At 37.0% G+C, this 21,641-nt stretch overlaps 1 long non-coding RNA gene across 1 annotated transcript; it reads left to right on the forward strand.

Annotated features, from left to right (window-relative positions):
* The first annotated feature begins 610 nt into the window (after positions 1–610).
* On the forward strand, positions 611–21,185 carry LOC147164539 (uncharacterized). The gene is made up of 3 exons (XR_015096733.1): positions 611–753; positions 5,014–5,123; positions 20,272–21,185. It is a non-coding gene; the product is annotated as an uncharacterized LOC147164539 (long non-coding RNA).
* The last annotated feature ends 456 nt before the right edge of the window (positions 21,186–21,641 follow it).

The following is a 21,641-nucleotide window of genomic DNA, read 5'->3' on the forward strand; positions in this document are numbered from 1 at the left end:
GAAAAAAAAATATTGTTCATGTTTATTTCTATATGTTTGTCTTTTTCAGCATTGTTTTTACAGTTTTTTTAAATACATAGTTTATTAAATATTTTATCATATACTTATGGATCCCATAATTATATAGGATATAGAAATTAAAATATAATTCTATTAATTATTATAAAAATGAATCAAAAAGCATTTCTATAAGGCCTCCCACAGAGTCACTTTATGTCAAATTTATACTTGCTATGCCCAACAATTGAGTAGATAAACATATATAAAGACTCATACACACACTCTCACAATAAAATGTCCTACAAGGTGTGTGTCATCAAAGTGATGACATAAATGAGGAGATCCCGGAAGAGTCCTTCAAGAGTGTATGACGCGTGGCAGAGGCTGGGAAAGTATGTTCAGACTCAGGAGCATTACTTCGAAGCGGAAAACATGTCGTTTGTTGTTTAGTTTAACCATAATCCTGTGTTATTTACACACTGCAATGCATAAAAGTTCCACAAGGGAAGGCTGTTTGACAAATTGTGGCACTCGTGCGCAGAAGTAGAGTGCATGCAATTCCTCGTCATACCGGTAGAGAGCAGCCTCAGCACGCTTTCTGCAGAGCCATATATATGGCTCTGGTTTACTGGATTAGCTGGCATTTCACAATGCAAGTGCTTAGAGCATCAAAAAACAAAACAAACAAAATACAGTGACGGTAACGGTGACGTTATCACGATAAATCAACTGATGAAAGAATTGTTTTCGTCGGTAAGTACTGTTTAAAACAGTAACATGATTATACCGTGAGATTTTGTGTGACGTTATGCATGGTATATGCCTCGAATCATAAGTGACATTTTGCACCAGTGAGCCAATGAGTTTGCATATTAATGAAGGCATGCTTGTTTCCATTCATACTTTTTCCAGCCCAATAATTAATCAGTCCCTCGGCGTTTCTTCTGTTCTAAATTGCCACGTGTCACTCACAGACATGGGCTGTCTCTGCAGCGGTTTGGCTTGGTTTGGTTTGCTCACTTGCCACAGCAAGATTATAAACCGGAAGAAGAAGAATGCAACATTGCATGTGGGGATTCGCTTTCCGCTCTTCCGACTCGGATTAAAGCCCTCATTTCTGTTGCTGTTTGTTGGGATGGATGAAGCGCTCATCTGACTAATCCTCAACTAGCCTGCCAATAGTCACCATGCAAAAGTCCACCTTTGGGTCAAGGCTGCTAACTGCGTGCTGCTTCAAATTAGATAGAATTGAGGGGAATGCAGTGTGAAATAGTCAGTTACCTTAGTCCTCCATCAATCATACATCCTCATTTGACAATCGACACACAGGTGAAAAAGATGGGAATTTGGAAGAGATGCTCTCAACGCTGCTTTTATAGCTTTTCGCTAGGTAGGGAGCTAGCATGTCCTCCCTCGGTTCTATTGGAATTTTACATTTCAAGCAATTGCCATAGTTGTCAGAGTTTTGATGACCCCACCTGGAGTGGATGTCATGTCAGTCAGCCTTTTTTTCTATTAAAAGAACTGGTTCAGAGGTTTTCTCAAATGAGCCACCTTTTGACATCTCTTTCATGAACAAAGTAATGAACCTCCTCAGTCAGAGGGAATTTAGGTTTTCGTAAGATTAAGTTGCAGATTTCTTTTTTTAATGAACACCACCGGTGGTCAAAGATGAATGCACTAATGAGAATGTCACATAAACTCAAATTAAAGAATATATATATATATATATATATATATATATATATATATATATATATATATATATATATATATGCACTATGTGAAGAAAAACTAAACGTGATAGTGCTTGCAGTGTAACATAACATTGGTGGGTTGGCAGGAGGCACAAATAGGGATAACAGTGCCAAATTTGGGCATGTTTTTCCTCCACTGATCAAAGTCAGCAAAAGCCTGATTGTCGGATGTCTCTAAAAGATGATCTTGGGTGTGTTAGGAGTAATTTTTCCCGCTCGATTTGCAGAGAAAAAATTTAAGGACAAACAATCTTAAATATTACATTTGTTGAATATTTACCAAGGGAAACCCGTATGTCCAGGTGAGCATATAAGAGTTTGGGCATGGTTCTCAAATGAGCACCAGAGGTTACTGTTTGGTGCTCATTTGTTTTCCCGACCCACCAACCTTATGGATGAACTTGAAGTCTTAAGGGATATCTAAGCAAAGTGGGACCCGCTGGCCACATCCAGCCCATCAGTATCTGCAGATTTGATTTAAAACAAAAAAAAAACATGTATTTATTTTTTTATCTTTAGTGTTGTCAACTGAAAAATGTTGCCATTATATCCAGTGACTTCTCCAACCATTGTAGCAATTATCATGTTAGCAGCAATCTTATTTTATTTTTTATTTCTGAATTTCACTTATTATTTCCTAACTACAACAACATATACCAAGGACACAAAATAAAATGTACTGTTTTTTTTTTTTTAACCAAACATTTCATTCATATTAAATTCTATATTATATTGTTTATTCCACACAAAACATAAACGTCTTCACAATTGATTTATGGGTTATTATGTCCATCTTGTGCAAATACATGATGTTTTAAGTTAATGTGTCACGTTAAAGAGTTTTATTTGATGATGCCTGATTCATAGCTGACTCAATTTGTGTCCAAAGCCACTGAAAGCCCAATTTATTTATTTTAAATCGAATTAACAGTTGTATAAATAAATGGCAAAAGGTGCAATTTCCTTTGAGTGTCAGGAACCGTGTTTAATTGTTAGCAGTGACTGCTGTGCTATGATAACGGCATTTTAAGACATTTTAAGACGTCATGTGTGTCGATTTTCGTACTAACACAAAGTCCCTGCCAGAACGTCAGGCACAGATGCAGAATATAGTGAGAGCTGCTTCAAAAGTCAGCTTTTATGAAGTTACAATTTGCAGTGTGACCCTTGCAGATGAGCTTTTCAAGAACAAGAAAGGCAAATGGCAATATAAATACAATACATCCAGCGCGGAGTCACAGCACCTCACATTTTCTACATTTTGTTATGTTACAGCCATATTCCAATGATTAGTTTCCAAGATATCAAAAGACAGAAAAAGAACAATTTTAAAATTTGACAACTTTGGGTGGCAGACTGAAACACTCTCTGAAGTCCGCCTGATTCATCAGCTCCATTAGTGGCCTCACCTTAAACTGAATTCACTAACCCATTAAACTGGCGATCGTTCTTTTGTTCATGAGGAAAACTAATGAGGCATTTATCTCCGTTTGACTCCGTCGCTCCTTCAACTGAACCTGTGGGAGTATGGGCTGAAGGTAGTCATTCAAAATGGCATTTCTAAAAGCAATGTTGAAAGAAAAATGAATATCCTGCAATTACTTCCCAAATATAAATGTTAACAGATTTCAGCCTTGGCCGTTTTACGTTGTAAAAAGTATCAGGCTGGGATGAAAAAAGCAAAGCTGCCTAAAAACAAGTGAACCCATCCATTTATCATCACTCCCGTTTCCTTTACCAACATGTCCACCATTCATGACTGTCTCTGCCTGGGAGGCTCACGCTCAGAACTACTTTGTCTCGTTCCTTCAGTTAACATCTGACACCGATTGATCACGTTTAATCTAACACAGTCAATTTCCAGGTTTCAGACTCATCACTCTTCCTTTAAAATAATCCCTGGTAAATGAATTTGAACCCTATGCCTAACATTGGAGTCTTAGTGGGTCGTTCCCATGCTAAATCACTCAGTGGGTTCAACAAAACAGATTTTGATTTTAATGAAACTTGGTGTACTTGTTGATAGTAATGGCACAACACTAAATCTCAAATGTTTGGGTAATCGGCAGAGTGGTTTGTGAGGTACGGCTTGCCGAATTTGGACACTTCCTTTGAACCTTTACATCTCAGGAACTACTGGGTCAATCTCCACAAAAAATAATTCCAAAACTCTCTTCATCAATCATATTAGCATATTTTAATAACTTGATCTTTTGACCTAGAGTTTCACCATAAAATTTACATTGTGGATCACCCTAAAATTGTTCATGAAATGTAATCTCTCACATGTTCACTAAAACATAAACGGTTTTTTTTTAGAAGCATTAAATAGTCCAAGTATACACTCAGGATTTATCATTGAATGTTATTATTATGTTTGCATAGGTTAGTGCTAAACTATGACACATTCCGATTTTATCTGCAAATTCAGGTTACATTGCTGCTATAGGAACGGAACAATTTCATTGAGGACTACATGTATCATGTATCCTTTATATATATATATATATATATATATATATAGAGAGAGAGAGAGAGAGAGAGAGAGATACAGATATAGATAGATATAGCTCCAAGGCTCACCTACAGTTGTGAAAAATAATTTTCCTTTAAAAAAAAAATCATAAATACTGTAGAACTATCTGTAAAAATAAATCAATTAATTCATTAATTAATAAAAAAAAAAGATTTACAGGGATTTTTTTTTAACCCTAACCTGTTACTAATAATAATTAAAAAAAAAAATGTGTTAAATGAATTGCTCCCAATAGCAACATTGTTATACAGGTTCACCATTATTAAAGACCTCTAGCTAAAGAAGGTGATTCTTGATCACTATGGCAATGACAATGCAGCAATTTTTCTTATTTTGAGAAGAGATTTTTTAAGGCTGTTATTTCCAGGTAGAATTACAACATATTGTTGCTCGCGGCGGTGGCATTTAGTGTAGAGCTAATACAACATACCCCCCCCCCCCCACACACACACACACACACTCCACTTGTCCTCACAGTGGTAGCATTAGAATCCTATCCAGCTGTGACAAACACACTAAGTGCATGCAGTTAGCTAGTTAAATCCATCGCAATTTAGTATGTCAAGTAAATTAAGATGGGTCTTGTATGCCATTTGCTTACAATTCCATACATTTTGCAACTTGTGCTTGTTGCACTATTTTTCCACAACATTGTGATGGTAGCGATAACCATAATTTTGATCCCTTACCACTTCAACTCTATTACACACATATTCGCAGGTCATCCAGAGCATCGCCGATTAGATCCAAATGGACTGACAGCATCTGTTTGCGATGCCATCTGCTGCAGGCTGACATTATGTCCAACAGATAGACGAGGAGCAAGTCAGGTGAGTATTACATAACATGGCGGCCGCAACACAGACATGCACGCTCATTTGTTTGTCATATAAAAAGTGTCAGAAACGGGATTTTCTAGATCACTGATTCCTACTATTGAACAATAGCGTGTTGTGAGTGCTTTTTTAATTTGACCTGATCTGGAATTAACTACATCCAACCTGTTTCCACCTGTTGCCTTCATATACCAGAATAATAGCTTTGTGTTCAACTCATCAGGTCAGATTAGTAAAGTCAAACAAGATCATCATGATTGCAATATTATAAAAGCTGAAATTATTTTTAAATTATTATTAATGTGGGACTTTTGATTGTGATTTTGATTTTTGGTGTTTCATGAGATGTTTATTTATGTGCCTTAGCTCGGTTGAGAAACGCTGCATGATACCGTCTCACCTGATTGTGGCTGTGAGATTTAACATTTAGTCTGACGGCTTGCGTCACTGCATCAGTTCTCGCCAGGGCTGGCCTGGAACAAAAAAAAAATCGGCCCTGGCATTTTGAATTCGGCCCAGCCCAATTCCTGCCTAACATGTCGCTCCGCCACGGATGTTTGTCGATGTTTCAGTTTGCTATCTATATTTGAACTGGATTAATGGATTGGTCCCTCTAGATTGTGGGCCAGTCTCTAGGGGTAAAATGTAGGAAAATAATCATTAAATGCCAGATGGCCAGTCCAGTCCTGGTTCTCTCTTTCCAGTATCACAAGCAAAAAAACATGGCTGTTGCTTTGTGTTACAAAAAAAGTTTCAGTGTCAAGTAAAAAAAATTTTCTTCTTTTCTTATTAAGATACTAATTGTCTATTTAGTATTCTATATTAATGTAAATTAAGCAATTAAGAATCTAGTTTTGAAAAAAAAAATCCTAAGGTCTTCCAAAGATGTCATTTCATGGCAAAACTATACAACTCCAAGGAAATCATTTGGTTACAAAACAGACCTAAAAGTTACATACTCACATGGACAAAATTGTTGGTAGGCACCCCTGTGTTAATGAAAGAAAAATAATAAAAGAAGAAACAAAAAAAATAATAATCATAATAATACATGAAAATATAATGACAATCAATTCATCAAAATTGACGGGGCCCCTAGAAAAAGATTAAAAATATGTAATTTGACCATAATAGGCACATGTCCAAATTCAACCATGATGTCTCCTCTAATTATGGTCACAGGTTTCTTTCAAACTTGTAAGCAGTCAGCCGGTCAGTAGGGTGGCAAGTAGTCACTGTGCTGTTTGGTGGCATGGTGTGTAAACATACTAAACTTGACCAGAGGAAGCGAAGGCGAGACTTTTGTCAGGAGATTTGAAAGAAAATGAAATTATACATAGTTGAGAACGTGTGCGACAAGTGACAAATTTGCGATGATGATGTGTCCGCTTTTGCATTTCAACTCTCTTCACTTGTTCTATGTAGTCTGGTTATGCAAGTGGTTGGTGCCAATTGATTTCATTTAGCATGTCTGACCTTACACTTTGTCCTAACTGAGGTACGCAGATAAACGTAATGAGACGATTTGCAGCCCAATTTCCCAAAAATAAGCACAGGCCCAATTATCTGTTGGCTTAGGGTCACAGTACATAAAAAATAAATCTTGTAGTGTGAGGTGTGTTATAAGTGATTTTAAATTCCCTTGAAAAATGGTCAGCAACTTCAGTTGCAACTGTTAACCTTGTACCTTATTTACATTTTTGAGCTGTAGACTCTTTAATTGTCACTCACTGAGCTGACTGAAGAAGTTGGAAGAATAACAAACAAATAAAGATGAAGCTTCAAGTGAGACGGACATTTGAAATGGAAGGAAAAAAAACATTGAATTTAGTGTTTACATAATATTTACATACTGTAAGTTTTGCCGCCATTGAAATGACAAGCACAAGAGTTGTTACGGGAATCAAGTTTCCGAGTAAGCTAACAGCTTTCCTTGCTCCTTTCTTGTGTTTATTTTCCGACAGTCCTCTTACAGTTCAGTCAGGGTGCTCCATAAAATTTGATTGTGCACGATTTCTGGTTTGACGAATGAGATGATTGATTTTTTTTGGGGGGGGTAAACAAACGGCCTACTGCAGTGCATCCACTAGTTCGAGATATAAAATTCAATCTATTTCTTGTTGAAGAACTAAAATGAGCATTTGTTAAAATCTTTATTATGCTGAAGAAGAGCACATCTGTCTCTCCGGTCTTCCCATTGACATTGTTTCCTTGAGTATAGCACACATTTCTTCGTCAGTCGCACTTTTTAAGTGGCCCGTTTGTTTCTTGTGCTCCCTGCGTCTACATTTATAGAATTTGCAAAACGATGACCTTATAAGGAGCCACACATAGCTGCAAGGTACAGACAATTGGCCTCCCAAGGTTCACTTTTACGGCTACGCATGTTCACTTAAATAGCAATAAAAGGTATTTTGATGGCGGCAATTTGCCAACTTCCTTAAAGAGAGAGAGGAAAAAAAGTCAACTGTTGTTTTAAAATTGATCATCGTTACATAGGCATCCAATTAGACATGTCAAATGAGAGAGGGGGGGGGGGGCGAAAGCTCAGAAGTAATTGATAGTATTCATTAGGACCCTTGCTCATGTTTTATAATGACCCTGGCGCACCAAAGTAAATATGGCTGTGATTAATCTGTCCACACCTTTCTTCTGGCCATGAAATATGACAAAAATAGTTAACGTCCACTTTTACATGTACAGCGACTTCATATGTGGACCCGGTGACGCACTTAAGGGACCTGTGTCTACAAAGTAATCAACAAAATGGCCTCAGGGATTGGTCTGCCACGCAGTCTCATACTGGAACTGCGCAAACACAATTATAAAGGTGCAAGTAAACCCATGAGAGGGCATGATACAGTTGTCATGATTCCAAAAGATGCTCTATCATTTGTTCGTAATGTTAATCTTTCCCTGTCATTTGGTTGTGTGTTTTTCTTCCCAAAATGAGTGGAACCAAAATTACATCAATGCTATTTATTAATAATCAATCAATTGGTACAGTTTGGAGTTGAACCAAAAGGTCCTGCTTCCTCTCCATTACATTTCTGTCAGGCATTGTCAAGGAGTGAGAAGTTTTCCTGGCTGAAATCTCTCTGCATTGGACGGTTATAAATGTTGTATTGGGATGGGAACATGTAATTTAATAGGTGACAGTTTGAGCCTGGAAATAATTAATCCACTTTACGTTATTTGGTATTGCAGTAAAAAAAAAAAAAAAAAAATCACTTGGAAGCCAATTAGCATAACGGCTTATTATTATTATTATTATTATTATTGTTATTATTATCATTCAACAAGTAAATTTCATCCGTACTTCTTTTTAATAAGTGGCAGGATATTGAAATCATCTTTGAGATGTATTGCTTATTCCCTTGTTGAGCGTTCACCTTTGAATAAAGGCCATTATATGCATCTAATCACCCCTTTATTTCTCAGAGCAGGAAGTAATCCATCACAATAAGACCATAGACTGACGGTAAATGCTACGTGGCTATGATAGAATGAAACCACTAATAATGTAGAAGCAAGTGTTGGTGAAGTTGTACTGAAATATTTTTTAATGAATAAGATGACATAACTAGATTGGGCCTAATGTAATATTTCAAGTTGATCTGGAAAAAAATAACATCTATTCCGAATCAAATTGAACTATGAGCATTACTTGATTTATAACTAGCTTTTTTAAATTATTATTATTATTTAATGGACATGGTCATAGTCATTCGGCGAGCTAATTATACCTAATTAGTCTTTCCACCAAGGAAAGATTATTAATCAGGTTTGAAGGACTGCTGCTGTCATACATGCCAATCTTCATGTAACATTCTGGCTTATACATGTATATTTTAATAATATACTCTATATTGCATTTTAACTTTGGAGTCGCACAGACAAACAAGGGGATGTTAAGTGTTTTTTGTTTTTTTTGGGGGGAGGGGGGTGTAAATGCTTTTAAATGTTGTCCTTTTAACACGGTTGAAGCACATTGAGTTACCTTGCGCATAAAATATAAATAAAGCTATGTAAAGAAAGCTGCCTTACCTTGCCTACCTGTGTCATGTGATTTCCTGGCGGCCTACAGGGTCCAAACCGTCTCGCCCAAAGTGACCTACGTGCCCGTATACCTCCAAAGATATTGAGGATTTGTTCAAATGAACTCACAAATGTGCTTCTCATAGGTTGACATCTGAGGCCTGTTTCCTATTCTTCTCTCATAGGAATGTGGATGTTCTGCATTAAAAGTCATTGGCATAGAATAGATGCAAAGAAGACAAGATCATTTGCCGTAATAATCCTCGACCAATTAAATGAAATTGGATCATTTCCCACGGTACACCTGATCATTTCACTGATGTACAATAATGTGCCATGGCACAGTGGTTGCGAGTCGCTGCCTTGGAGGGCGAATCGGAACAGAAACAATAACTCATTCACTGCCATTGACGGTTATAAACGTCAAAAATTCCTTTGAACTATTTCTATTAGTTTAACATTTTTAACAAGAGTATGAAAACCTCGATTTTTTTTATTGTGCATTTAGAACAGATATGAAATTTGTGATTAATCGCAAGTTAACTAGTGAAATGAAGTCATGCGATTAATTACAATTAAAAAATGTAATCGCCTCTTGCCCCTAATTTTTAATAATCTTTTTTTTTTTTCATGAATTTATGGCAGTGAATGAGTTAAGTTGAAAAAAAAGTAGATGGAAGTAAAATCACTGCTCTGTGTTTAATGTAAGCATTACATCTGTATTGAAATAATTATTTTTGGGATGATGATGGTTTCCCGTGAGCAAACATCAGCGTGTTTTAGTGCACTGCGATTATTCTGGTGTGCATTTCATGAATCAAATCAAAGAATAGAATTTGCTGTCCGGAGAATAAATACAATTGTGCATTTTCAAAGGGGCACAACATTCATAAATGTCAGCAAATATTGTTTCTGTTAATTTATTTTACAGGTTGGAGTGTCGTGACGGGAAACTACATTTGCAGAACAGTATTAATTGTGCTGCATGCAATTGCTTTAGGTTACGCTGATAATATCGCCTTTTTTTTTTATAATTGGAAACAATTAACATACTGTATTGCTGAACATAATTAATTAACATGTTTTAATTAAATGTCTGTAGATTCTCAGTCGTTCAGGTCATGAATTAGTAACAACCAAGAAGCGTCCAGTTGTCTCAACTCAACTTTTGCTGTGTTTTTTTTGGAATGATGACTTATTCCAACAAGCAGTACATTTTATTATTTCCATGCAGTGCAGTAGAGAATCTGTCATAATTGAATGTCCAAAGTTTTCAAATGTACCCAAAAAAAGTGATCCATTCTCTTTTGTATGTGTCATTTTGTGGCTGTGCAGTCCAACACATAGAAAAATGTTAGTCTGAGCGAGTTTCTGTACTGCTAACTTTAAATGTCTTATTTAATCGGTTGAACATTATGCTCGCATCAGACCAAAAGGAAACCCGTCAGCGCTGGTTGCTACTAGCAACAGCATCCCACAAAGAACAGTGAAATTAAATGGCAGCCCCCAGACAGACAGATACCTCGTATCTTGTTATTTCTGTTATTTTTTCTCTCCCATAATTCATCTTGAGGCCCGGGAGTTTCTTCTTGATGCAAAGAAAATCTAATGTAGATGCTCTGAATTTGAGAGCAGACAGCATGATCTGTCTTTGCTCAATCACCTAAAAGGAGTTTCTGCCCATACGTCAGCATCACAAAGGATGATCGGTGCACTTTTATGTTCTGATGCAAAATTACTGCCACCACAGAAGGCAAACATGCTGATCCCAAGAGTGCATTATTTTTTTATTATTATTATTATTATTTTTTTATCTCAGACGCGAAGGAACAAGCAAACACAATCGATCAGGTTGCCATGTCATTTTTATTTAGGATAAACTGGTACTGCTTCAAATCTCGCAAGGTTTTGAATTTCACAACAACAACAACAAAAGCCTTATTATGTCTGGTGTGTAAATTTCGGTCGTTAAACTGTCATCTTATGTGGTGTCAATTTATCGGGCATATGTTCCTATTTCAGAACAACTTAGTTTTGACAATAGCAACATGATGAGATTTCCTCAAATCAAAGTCTGGTCACTACGACCAGAGTACAACACTCCAAGAATTTTAAAAATCGGACAATTGGTTCCGGAGAGAATTATTTGTTTGCGTTGGATTTTTTATTTTATTTTTTATTTGTTTTACTTTTTGGGAAATGTCTTAGTGTGATATCGTCAAAAGAAAATCTGCCCCCAAAAATGTATTCAAATTAGAGTCAAACGGTACATAACTTTGGTACAACCTTCTCCTTTACCCGTTCGACTTGGGGAACTCCCTTCCGCAATTGGCTGATAAGTTTCAGTTAAAAATATCCACCCATTGCTCGCACGCGACACAATTCCGGATGTTTAGGATCTGGGATGTTTCAAATTTACTGGATCTAAAAGTTGTTGACTTAATGATGATGTTGACAAGTTAGCGTCAAACAAGCTAGCTGCTAGCTGATAGGGAGACCTCGATATACGTCGTGCGCGACCTACATCGTTTCGACTTTACGGTGCCCGTGCCTCGTCCGTAGCGCCTTCTTTTTCATTAATATCCCACAGCAATCACGCCATTTTAAAGTTATTTAAAGTTGTGAGGGTCGTTTGGATAGTTTCGAATACGTATAATATTTAATGAAAATAGGTAGCATAACTTAACACATTTTCACTTTAATGTGTAAAAAAAAAAAAAATAGCTAACAAACTGAAACGCTCATCATTGAACAAGTTCACATAACTTGGAAAAGCACAAATAATTTCTTAAAATCAAAAGTGCAAAATTCTTACAGGTGCATATGCACATTATAATCAAAATATATCAAAGAAATTGCCAATGCTATGAGATATTCAGTGCTTATTGCTATCATGGCCAAAATCATTGCCATAACTACTACTACATTTCCTCCATCTCCCTGAAAAACATATTTTTACACTTTCAATTAAGAGATATATCTTCAGTTTATAATCATACATATTTAAAGACATGTACAACTCTAGGCTTAACATTCATCATTCACATAAATTGTTTTATAACAGTGCACCGTTTTCTCACCTTAATTCGGTGCTCCCGACAGAACTGAGTGTGATTTGCCGAGACTGGTGCGGGTTGTCTTCCGCTATGTACTTCCGTGAGCAACATTAAGAGTTAAAAATGTAAAAAAAAATAAAGAGTGGATTCTGTATCGTCATATTCTACCCTAGGAACGTTATTACAGGACAAAGTGCGTCCCTTGATGACGCTTGGTGATCAACCATACATATGGGTTACAAATACTTTTTTTTAGCGTGAGAAATTAGAGTGAGAGAATGACCAGAAATGCGTGTCACGCTCAATGAGTGAGTGTTGACAGCCCTGGTTTATTTATTATGAAAGGTTTTTTTTTATGTGTTTTTAACAGGATGGTTAACTTATGCCTTGCATGATAATGATTAATGTTACTGATTACCTGTAGGTTTTATAAAGGTTTCATGATGGTGACAGTATGATTTTTTTTTCTTTTTTTGAAACTCAACCAAATTGGAGGCAGACTACAAGAAAAAAAACATTGTGGTCAACTTTTGAGTACCTTCATAAGTTGTTGAAATGACTCAAGTGGCCCTTACTGATATAATCGAACATCCCTGACAACAGCTGTTGAGATATTACATTTGGAAACCTTGGAGGCGGTCCACTCGACTGATCCATCAGCACGCCCCAAAAAAATCAATCGGCTCATCAGGCAAATATTTGGGTTCACAGTGGCTAGTAGTTGCTTAGCCTGCAGTGTGTTCCGCTGGATGGGCTGATGCAACTCAAAAGCGGATTTTGGAGGCTTTTGGAGTCCGAGAGATCCGAATGGCACAGCGAGGATTATAACGTGGTGTTTTCATCAGCACAGCTGTGCACAGGACCTTTCGCTCTGGGCACAGATTGTAAGAAGGCTGCTGAGCTGCCTTTTATTTAAAATCTCATTAGTATACCACCCAAAGGAAGTCCACTTTAATTTACATATTGACCAATCAAATGAGAAATGTGTACGTGGGTGTACTATGAAAAGAAAAATCTAAACAAGCTGAAATGGTAAAAACTTGCTTTCAGTTTGTTGCCCTGTTGGCGAGAAGACTAGACCATGTTGTTGATGTTTCAATAATTATTCCCAAAAAGAGATTATTGGACGGGCATGTGACACGTCGACCTACAAAACTGATAGAATCAGACAGGAAGCTGGTAATTAAATCAATACAGATGTTTTCCTCAGTTAGTGACGTCATATGAACTGCTGTTATGAAAGACTTCTAAGCGGCTTGGCGAGTAAAAATAGACTGTGCCTGCTTTGACCTCCGCCGTGTTCAAAGTGCAGTGTTAGTCCATCCCAGGCCTCCTAAAATACCACACGCACACACAAACTAACGCATTCCATGTTACATAGAATCTCTTTGAAGGAAATCCCACTGAATCAAACCAAATGAATCGTTTTCCCAAACGGATCGTATTGCACCCTTAGTGTTGAGGTAGGTATCGAATCGACTTTTATTGGAGGGATGCGCAACCATCGTGTTTGGTTTAGTCAGCCATTTCAAATATCGCAATGAGGTGTACAAATTTCCAATAAGACAATTTGATGTGTATCTTGATACATGCGATGCAATGCTGCCAACTTGGCCACTTTCTTGCTAAATTTGGCAACTTTTTTTCCCCCCGTCAAAAGCCGGTGTTCTTATTCACTTTTTGCCTCTCCCGCAATGTTATTCCTCTCTCCTACAACTATGCAAATTAGGCAATGATGTCATTTAGCGACTTCTAGCTACTTATTAGGACAGCCAATAGCTGCTCTCCTTCCTGGGGAGTGATACGGTGCGATTACGATTACGAATACGAAGGGTGGTTCCATTTTGAAGTGGATTGATTTGATTGAGTTCAGTTCAGTGGAATTGCAATTCGATTTGATACGATATGGCTCATGAGTTTCTTGTGTTTAAATACATTGATTTGAATGATTTGTCACTTCTGTGTATGTGGCATTTTCTTAAAAATATATTTCCCCATTAAAATTCAATACGTATCTCGATGTATTTTAAAGTGGAACGATTCAAAAAAAAATTCGTTTTCGATGCACTTGTATCTTATAAATCAAAACCGGTTTTGGGATTCCAAAATCGGCTTTTGTAACACCCCTGTATCGCAACATGCACGATAATGATTTGTACTTTGGCCCATGGTGACCTCAACGATTATTTTAATTGGCCTTGTGATTCCATGCCTAAGAAAGCAAAGTACCGTTCACGGGCTATCTGAATTAATTCCATGTGGATGGGCTTTGCGAGTATACCGCGGAAGGCGCAGTGGATAAAGCCTTCTGGACGAGCTCCCGCCGTTCTTCCTTGCCGGACCGCGGCGTCGGTTAATCCCGTCCAGATCCGAGCTTCGACTGGGGGATTCCAAACGGCTAAGCTGCGACGAGCGAGTTCACTCGCAGGGGCCAGTGCCCTGTCGGACTAACGCTCTTTTCCGCCCACTGGCAGGAAACTGGCAGGAAAGTCCTTATCTAGCTGTTTTCGGTGGTCGACAGATCTCAAGGCCTGGTTGGAAAAAGATGAGGTTGTGTTACAGTAAATCTCTGCGACAGGTGCAGGTACATCTATCACCTGGAACGCCTTCAGTGCCGTATCCATGTCCTTGAGAGGGCTTTGTCAACAAGAGTATCACTATAAATGTTTTTAATCAAACGTGGTGGAACAATGTTGCTGAATTTGCTTTTCTACACTCAGTCTTTCCGCGGGATCATGTCAAATTGATCTGCACTGCGCTCATGAATTTGGATGGATTGTTGTAGCGTAGGTCACGCAACGTCATATTCAACCTGTTTCCATAAACACTGATTCTTAATCAAGGGTGTTTGGATAGCCTTTTTGTCAGGAGCCGACTTAAAATGCCACAATAATTACATATTTATTTTCATTATGATTATGTGCATTTTATACCAGTTCATCTGAGATTGAATCTGTTTTTAGAATTGCATGGCATGCCGGATGAATGCTTTCCCCCGCCGCTTTCCTAAAGGCTAGATGTGCTCCCCACAGTGTCTTTCTTGTGTTGTTTTATTTCTCAAACGCGCATTCTTTTTGAGCTTTAAAAAAAAATCAGCAACCACCTCACGCATTTTATCGATGTTTATTCAATCGACACAGTAAATCTACGGTCACTATGCTTCTTCTGTTTGGCACTTCTTCCTTCCACTTGGATTTAGAAGCAAGAAGTCTGGCAGGGAATTATGTTTGCTCTGCATATCATCCGTGACATGCCTCTCCCCACTGGCGATGAATGTTGGATCCGTTTTAACCCGAGCTGGCTCATGAAAGACAAAGCGTGAGTGGATGTGAAGGAAAGACTGGAGAGGGCCAGCTATGTTTGCATGCAAACCCTGACAGCTGGAAATGCAAGGAGTACTCGGATGATTCTTTAAGGAATCCTCGCTAGCTTCCTTTTATATGAGTTGAATAAGTCATGATAATTACAGTACTTTGGAACCTTAACAGGGGCGTTGGCAAAACCTCTGATTTTGGATGGAAGCATTACTCCAAGGAAAATAGAGGTAATTTAAATAATTCATGTTTTAGTAAAACTATATAGAGGGTATCCCAACATTTTTGGTGTCATTTTAAATCCCAGTATCTGAGTATTTACATGTACTAGAACAGGGGTCTGCAACCTGTGACCCTGGAGCCAAATGTGGCTCTTTAGTCCCTCTCCTGTGGCTCACTGTGGATCTCTAAAAATGAAGAAAAAAAATAGCTTCTTTTTTTTTAAACATCTTTTGTTTTATTTTTTAGATAAAATATGTTTTAAATTAATTAATGATTCAGATTTTTTTAAATGACTAATTAAATGTTCAAAAATGTCAGTCCACATTTTTAAGCTGTCAGAAAATGAGACGAAAGGTAAAAAGTTTTTTTCTTTTTAATACCTAAAAATGCCCAAATATGAAGAGCAAAAGCAGCAAATGTGCATGAATTGCACACAAAAAATGTCAGAGAATTGGGGAAAAAAAAGACAGAAAAGAAAATGCTCAAAAAGTAACCATACAATGTCCAAAAAAAAAAGAAGAAAGGGAGAAAAATACCTTGAAATCTCAACAAAATTGCCAAAAATGTCGGGAAAAAAACGTAGAAAAAAAATGTTTGAAAAAAATAGCCATAAGATGTAAAGGAAAAAAAAAAGATGGGCAGAAAATGACCAGAATATGTCCATAAAATTGCCACACAAAAAAGTCTGAAATTTGACAGAAAGTATGAAAAACGAAGTCTGAAAAATTCCAACAGAAGGGGAAAAGTAGAAGAAAATAAATGTCTACATATTGGATGCTGCTCTCCTATTTTTGTGTTGTGGTGCAGCTCTAATTAGCTCCTGGGCCCTCACTACATTACTAACACACTGTTTTCCTTCATCACAATATTCAAATGCTTTTCGGCTCCAGACAGATTTTCTGTTATATATATGGCCTAAAATGGCTCTTTTGACAATAAAGGTTGCTGACCTCTGTCCTAGGGTCTTTAAATTACATCATTTATCAAAATTCCAACAACATATCCAAACAGATATTGATTTTTATAAACCATTCCACATAGCCACTGATTTAATTTGCCATAAACCAATTTGTTTGTAAACCAGGTTGTTTGCGAACACAGGTTGCACTCTAATGTCTTTTTCCTGTCATCTTTGTTTTCATTATGTTTCGACTTCTGCCATATACTTCAGATAAAGATCATTGCACTTGTTGCAGATTTGAAGCAGCGTGATGACAAAAACCAGGCCAGTTAATTTGAACTGTTCACAGTTTTTCAGCGTTATCTCCCCGCTATGTCACTGTGCTCTATCAATAATGTTACAAGGCTAAAGTGAAAACTTGTAGATGGGACATGAAATCAAACAGTGGCTGGTTGAAACTTGAAAATGATGGCTCTGAAGTTACTACAAGGAACGTAACAACTGCCAAGAATATTTTTGCTTTTACACAGAATAAGTGATCCATTTGATTTCTCATTTTTCGCCTGATTTTTTTGTTTTTTCTTGCCCTCTTGTGGTTCAATTAGGGGATGTCGTTGATATTTGTCAACTAAGGGCATGTATGAAGCCTTTTGAGACTCTTGTGTGATTAAGGGCTATATAAATAAACTTGACTTATCTTGATTCTATTTCTTGTGAGTGGTGCTGCCAACAATTAGCCACACCAAAACAAAAAAAATGTTAGAAAAAAAATGTTATTAAAAAAATAGATAACTCAAAGTTTCTTGATTGTTGCAAAACAACCCTCTCAATTTTTTTCATTTTCTTTTTTCATCCCATCAAAATGACCACATTTTTTATGGGTTGTTTTAACAAAATTCCACACATTTGAGGGGTTATTTTGTACACAATTATCAAATTTTTGGGATTGTTTTGCATAAAAGGACCCAATTTTTTGGGGTGCTTTAAACAAAATGACCCATGTTTGTTTTAAATAAAATTACACAATCTTTTGGGGGTTGTTTTGTACAAAACGACCACATTTTTGCGGTTGTTTTAAATAAAATGACCCAATTTTGGAGCAAAAAAAAACAAGTTGTTTTTTTGTTTTTGTTTTTTTTTACAAAATGAACATTTTTGTTTTATGGGTTTCTTTAAACAAAATGACCCAAATTTTGGGGGTTATTTTTGTACAAAATGACCCTTTTTTTATTAGTTGTTTTAAACAAAATGAGCCCAATTTTGGGGGCTGTTTTGTACAAAATGACCGAATTTTTGAGGATTTTTTTAAAACAAAATTACCTATTTTTTTGTGCATTGTCTTAAACAAAATGACCCAAATTTTGGGTCATTTTTTGTACAAAATACAAAATGACCGAATTTTGGAGATTTTTTTTTTTTACACAAAATGACCCATTTTTTTATGCATTGTCTTAAACAAAATGACCCACATTTTGGGGGTTGTTTTGTATAAAATTACTTCTTCTTTTTTTAAGTGATGTTGTAAACCCAGAAAGTTGGGTCAAATTGACCAAAATAGTGGATTGGTCCATTCTTGACCCAAATTTTGTTATTTTTAACCCAATTGTTTTTTTGGGTGCAAGATGCTGTGTTGTCAACAACGGCAAAACTAGAAAAAAAAGCCCGGGGTCATGGGGCGCTCTAAGCACACCCCGAAGGAGACGGTGAACGAGATGAAGACCAAAGAGGTTAAGCAAAGGTTGACGTGGTTTCCTGAGATCCATCTTTGTTGGGTAACACATGGTATGCCTTCATGCATTTGGGAAAGCATTTGCTGTAACTACACGTTGATGTAATGCAATGTTTACTTGTAGTTCACAAAACAACAACAAAAATTGATCATGTATGCTGATGATTCAGTTCCCTTGCCTTTGACTCGCTCCACAAATGTGACTCACATTTAGGAGCAGAAGGTGTATAATTGGTTAGACAACTAATTTCAACTCAGAAGAGGTTCAATTGAGCGTTAAGAATTCTGATGGTTGATTAATTCCGTCTGAAGCAATTGGGACCAAGTACTTGGCTGCAACTAGCAAAAGCACAGTGGATTTGGTCTCAACTTGTTTGCTGCCTAATGAAGGGTAAATTAATTGTCAGCTATGGAAAGTTGACTCCTCTAGGCAGCATTATTTTTGTTCAATACAACAATAGAGAGACATTCAGAGGGTTTCTCCCAATCTCAATGTTTATTATAGACATGACTCAATTTTATACATAACAATAGTCAACAATTTGGATAAAAATAATAAAAATTGATTTAGATTTTTATGCTAATTAAAACAAAAATTAGCATGCTGATTCCAAAATTTCAGCCATTTTTTTCTGACACATCACGTTTTTTTCTCTCCATAGCTTCCCTCCAGATTCCACTGATTAGCTGTAGTAAGTCTGTTGTAAGAAGAAGTGATTACGATTTGACTACGTGGCCAATTGTTTGTGCAGTCACAATTGAGATTGTACGGTGAGAGCTCCCAATAGGTCAGGACTATCAATATCTGCAAACAAAGCTAGCACAGTAGCAAATACGAGGATTAGTGCCTAATCTTGTAACTTTTGTTTAAGTTTTCAAAGCTTGTAACAATTCCAACTTAGTATTTATTTACATACTTATACATTTATTTAAAAAAAATCTTAAAAATACGGGGATTCTATAGCTCAAGAACTTGACTTGATAGAGAAAAACTGCTATCAGTTTTGGATTCTGCATCCAAAATAAAGTTGAAAACTGCTGTCAGACTTAACTCAACAAAAACTGGTTTCCCCGGTGAAATTAATCAGGAGTTAATGTAACTTAACACCATAGTGGATCAACTAAATTCTTAGAGGTTCCCTCAGCCCACATTTTGTAACATGAAAAAGTTTCTCTGAATTTTTGAAAAATAACATGCTGTAATAGTAACTCTTTAAAAAATCACGGCAGAATATGAGGTCCATAATATAGACCACAGCATCTCCCCATTTCGATGAGGTGATACTCCCAACATGGTAACTGTGATTTTCTGTCTTCCTTCCATTTATGGGATGTGTGCATGTTTCGCTCTGTTTGAAATTAAATGCTAATTTGCCATCGCTGGAAAAGGGTTCATAGTTTAATGAGCAAGTTAGAATTCAGCTCTGCTCAGGCAAGGAGGACGGAGCTCATTTTGTCTTTCTCTCCTCCCCACGCGTCATCAGTCATCATTAGGGACCGTCACCCAGGTGAAATTACTAATAACCTCTAACAACTTTAAAATGAATTTTAAACGTGTGCTTCTCTGTGTGCTTGTGTGACTGCACAATCCCAAACATGTTTGTTATGCGTGGCACATGCTGCATATCTATATCGGGACACGAATTAGTAATAAATGGTGAAAGTTCCAAGACATGGCGGCGGACAAAACCGTCAGGACACCGAGACATTACAACCACCGGGAAGAGAAAATGGAAGAAAATATGTTGTTGGTCGCCATCATCCATCATGCCTTTATGGACCTTTCTGTGTGCACTGCGTGAATAGCAAAACCTTCTCCGAACACTTTCCACAAAATGGGAATCATACTTCTTCTTTTTTTCTTCTTTTTTTTATAACATAGGTTGCCAACGTGTGGAACTGTGCGCCTTTCGTCAGAGAAGATAAAATGGCGAGTGGAAAGTCACAGAACTTGGGAACCCGCTCATGGATCCTGCCCTCTATAAGCCCAAAACTATCCATATATGGTCAATGCAAAGCAGTGCATTGAAATGAATGAGTCATTGACGGCCAGTGCTTCGTGAAGGGTTTCTTTATGACGCGAAGGGTTCGCAAAAAAAAAAACACGCAATGACCGTCTGTATTCACCCCGATCCGCCGCGGACGTAAACGTGCTGAACCAATCAGAAGTCACTCCGAGCCTTCGCAATGGTGCAGAATGATGAATCTAAAATCTGATGGGTTGAAAAAAAGACAGTGTACACGTCTGCGAATGTGTGCGTTGTGTACCAAAAGGCTGTTGGAAATAAATTATTACACTTTCATGCAAGTTGCAAATGTAGGTCTGTGCTTCTGATAGCTTGAAGGCTCTCACACCGTTTTTGCTGAAGTTAAAAAATATATATATATATATTTCTTTGTTTGCTCTTTACAAATGTATTCGTAAAACAAAACAAAATAAGAGGCTTTCCTTTCCTTTCCTTAACATCATTGACAGTGCTGTTAAATAAATGTTGATAAAATGTATTTAGTTTTGCTTTTTTTTTTTATCTACTACATGCATGGAATTTTTAGTCCAAGCTCCCACTTCCTGTTTGCCTTATTATTGTTAGGATCTGCAGTCGTTGTAGTGAGACAACGAAAGAAGCAATTTATTTTTTTATTTTTTTTAAATATCAGAGAGTCAGTTGCTAAGTTACAGGAATCGACTAAATTATATGAATGTTTCGTTCAGTAAATGTTCTATTGAATGAAAATCATCCCAAACTGCCCTTCCTCTCTTTAATTTCTACTCTTACGACTTCTTGCTCCTTGAATAACCTTTTCTTTTTTTCATCGCCACTGCTATGGAAACCATTTGTGTGCTGTTGACCTCCAAATTACTACGCCCTGAATAAACCCTGTTTTTCTGTTTGACCTTTATAAATATGGATGTTTATTTGATTAAGTTCATAATGAAAAATACTGTGAACTCTCCAAAGTCAAAAACCTTATAACTTGTTTAAAAGGGAACCCCCCCCCAAAAAAACAAAAACTTGGCAATAATATGTTCTATGCAGCCCCACTTGTCTAAATATGGTATTTTGGTTATTATTGTGATGGTGAAATATGAGTTAAGCAGTTTTTATCAATATCAGAGGGCGGCCATTTTGCCGCTTGCTGTCAACTAAAGGTGACATCACAGTTGCTCAAGTCTCAGGTAACAACCAATGACAGCTCAGCTTCAGAAAACAGGTGAGCTGTGATTGGTCGTTACCTGAGCCCTGAGCAACT

Source organism: Leptonotus elevatus, chromosome 12 (genome assembly GCF_054856555.1).
Source record: "Leptonotus elevatus isolate MCC_2025b chromosome 12, RoL_Lele_1.0, whole genome shotgun sequence".
Taxonomy (NCBI): Eukaryota; Metazoa; Chordata; class Actinopteri; order Syngnathiformes; family Syngnathidae; genus Leptonotus; species Leptonotus elevatus.